Source organism: Citrus clementina, unplaced genomic scaffold (genome assembly GCF_000493195.1).
Source record: "Citrus clementina cultivar Clemenules unplaced genomic scaffold, Citrus_clementina_v1.0 scaffold_3, whole genome shotgun sequence".
Lineage (NCBI taxonomy): Eukaryota > Viridiplantae > Streptophyta > Magnoliopsida > Sapindales > Rutaceae > Citrus > Citrus x clementina.
Window position 1 is genome coordinate 18,043,950 of NW_006262339.1, and position 3,859 is coordinate 18,047,808.

Consider the following 3,859-nt stretch of genomic DNA (forward strand, 5'->3'; position numbering starts at 1 on the left):
TCAGTTTGATACTGCCATAAAATGCAAGTACACATATGCACAAACTAGATATAAGCAAGCTGATGTTCAATGCTATGGATACTATGTTACACATACAAACTCAATCCTTAATAACATTAGATGATCAATTTATAGCATGTTATGAGTATATCCTTCCAAATATACACAACTCAAAATGTTAAAGAACAATCCAATATATCTTACCCGTATTAGAAAAAAACCATAAATGGTTTAATAGTTGAAAAAAAAAATCCCATTTATCATGCTATAAATGTCTCAGTACAATAATTAAATAATGTATAGATTAAACTTAACACATTAAGTAAATATCTAAATACAACCAAAACAAAGCTTAAGTTCTAAGTTAATATTGCCAAGATCCAAGCATTAATGTCACAAAACGAAAATCTAACCAAAAACAAAAAGTTTTAGCACTGTAGTAAGCCAATAACGCATCATTAATCTTCAATCTTTACTCAAATCATAGTTACAGAACCATATACGAGACTACTAAAACAGAAAAATTAATATAAAAAGTTAAAGCCAAAGACATAGTCAAAGTTGATCATCACCCATCATAATTCCCCTATTATAATGATAAGATATTGAAATATATCAATCAAATTGAGTACTAAGAAATATTGAAAAATGATGAAGGTTCGAATTATAAAATTACCAAAATGCCGTCATAGACCAATGATGACCGGAATTCATACAATGGTGACTGGGAAGGTCGAGATAGAAGCTTCATACTACATTGAATCCAATGGCGGCGGCGGTGTGCTCCAACGCATAGCCACGGCACCGGATTGAGCTTCGATAGCCGTGAAATTTTAATGGTTGATCGATGGCGATTTGGTTGTTTTTTATGACGATTTCTGGTCGAGTTTTGAAGAGGGTGTCGTGAGGGGCAAAACCCAGACGACGGCGTCTCAGAAATCTGACAAAATCGCCGTCGATTAGAGGCGGCAATTACCGCGACCTTTCGGGCTTCTTACTATGGCCTTTTGCCATTTCGACGACAATGATGGCTGGGTAATGACCGGCGGCTGTTGGAGGTTCCATTGGTACCCTCTATTGCTGGTGAGGTGGCCGGAATCGAGGCAGCTAGGATTGCCTCTTGGAGGGGCTATGCAGTGTTTGAGAGAGAGGGATCCGTGAGAGAGAGAGAGAGAGTTAGTAAATTTTGTTTGTTGATATGTTTTAGGTTCATTGTCTTAGCCATTCTTTAAAGAATAATTTAAACATTTAATAAAAAAATATTACAGCTAATTAAACGGTACCATTTCAAAAACTATATAAGTCCATATTACAAAAACATGACTTATATCTATCATCTATTTATGTCTTTAAATTTTAAGTCACGAATATATCATCAATTCATGATATATGTATATATGTCATGAATCTATCATATTTTCTTGATAAACTAGTGACATAACAAGATAAGTCATAAAATTTATGTCATTATTCAGCGTTTTTTTAAAAGTGCTTTGAGTAGTAACCTCTTTATATAAGAGAGATTATCAGAAGTAGATTTAATTAAGAAAACTTATCTCTTATTTTATAGGACTTGACTTGGACGAGAATTAGGACTTGTATTGTTTTATTTAGATTTGGACATGTCCTTGGGTTCTTAACCTCAGGTTTGGTAAAAATATGGCTATAACAGGAGCCTTCCAGTTTATAGTATTCACGAGTTTACTAGTGAATAGTGTAAACTGAAATAATTATAGTATGTTAGGTTTTTTTACCATCCCTTGTAATATGACATGAGAAAATCTCGAAGGACATGAGAGAATCTTAAATGTTATGAGGAAATCTCTAATATCATGAGAACTACTTGAATGACATCTTGAGTTCGGGCCATAAGAAGGGCCATAATAACTGAATTGGGTCATAGTAGAGGGCCAAAATAATTATGATCGGGCCATAGTTGAAGGCCAAAATAATTAATGTACCAAACAAAAGTTTTTGAGCTACCCATCACTAAACATCCATCGAAACACCGCTGATCGAAGTTTGAAAATTTGTGACTTTGCCGCCTCGATCTGCCATTGATCTTGTCAGAGTTTGACTGCGCCACTGATGGGATCTTTTACGCCACCTTACCATCTACCATTTCCAACCATTCACTGTCAGTGGAGACTGCTGCTTGCCATTGAACGGCCACATCGAGATTTATGGATATCGAGCTAGATTTCGATGCCGCCTTTGCGTTTGGAAGCTCATGGCTGGTACCGTTGAACTCAGCTCGGCCAAAAGTGTATAGCCCAAGCCTCCTAGTCGTCATAGGTTGACTTTTGGTCACCGTTTACTGAGAAGGGCATTTTGACAATTTCACTCTACGTGGACAACTTCATAAATTCTAGTCTTGTGGATATTTTAGTACTCTGAATTGAGGGTAGTTTTGGTAATTTAGGATTATGAGGGTAATTCAGTAATTTATGATTTTAGGGGTATTTTAGTAATTTATCAATGGAGTGGTATTTTGGTAATTTTATGGATGCGGGAATGGTCAATTGCTGATAAATGTCGTTTCGAGCTTGTTAGTTGTATTTCACATTTATGAAAAATAATTATGTCGTTTTCTTGGTTTAAGAGGAATCGGGAGCAAGAACAAATTCATGGATGTTGACAATACCTAAGTTTGAGTATCATCACTATGAGTGCAATATACAAAACACATTTTTATAGTTTATTACGATAGTAAAGTACCTTTGTGAAATAAGTATTTTAAATGCTCGAATTTAATTATTTTCTCGAAATGGATATTATTCGCACATTGATATGTTATTAAAAAATGTATTGTTAATGGGTATGGTTAATGGTTTTCTATTTCAACTTTGAATAAAACATGATAGTATTTTAAAGACAAGAAAAGTGAATTCAAATATGTTAATAAAAGCAAAAGTATGATTTAAATTATGATTAAATGTTATATGAATATAAGTATAAAGATTGGCTTTGAAATAATTAGACAAAATCCTTACCCTCTAGATAAAGTGACATAGATAAGATGAGAGGTGTTTGGGATCTGTCTAAACACACATAGTCTCAGGGTCGTGTGTTTAGGCACTTTTTCCTTTTAGAGGCTTATGCATGAGTATGATGATAACAAAGATATAGTTATTGAGATATAGATGAGATACAGGCCTTTGGGGCCCATTTGAGTAGATACAGAGGCTTTGAGCTATGTGCTTGGGTGCTTTTGTCCTTTAGTAATGTAACGACTTGCCTCGAACTCCACAGGATGAATCTAACTGCAACTCATATATATATATATATATATATATATATATACACACACTTAAAAATAATAATCCTTTTACAGTCCATAAAAATTCTAGCCTCAGATACAAATATATTACACAATCTGCAACGGAGGAATTTAAAATTTATGCCAAACCATCTACTGTCCTCAATTCATGTGCTTCTTCTCGACACTCATCATGAATCAATCTTGATTTATGAGAACTGAATTTTAGTAAACTATAATAAGTATGAAACTCAGTAAGTAAACTAGTTTTTCATATACCAAAATACATACACACATGCATATATTTAATGCAAATGGATGATGTGCCATGGTATTCAAAAACATTGTAAAACAAATCATCAAAATCTCAATTCTGTCATTTTCAAACTTGCACATTTTATTTCAAATCACTTACTTGAGCTACCTTAATTCAATTATCGCTTAGTAGGATACTCCCTTAACTTTCAGACACTTTGGGCTTCATGTCAATGCGTCCCTTGCCCACTTGTCTCATATCCATAATATAACATCCAGGGTGTCCTTCACTAAGCGAGTAACGAATTCAAGCATCCAAACCAAAACTATAAAACAAACTTTCTT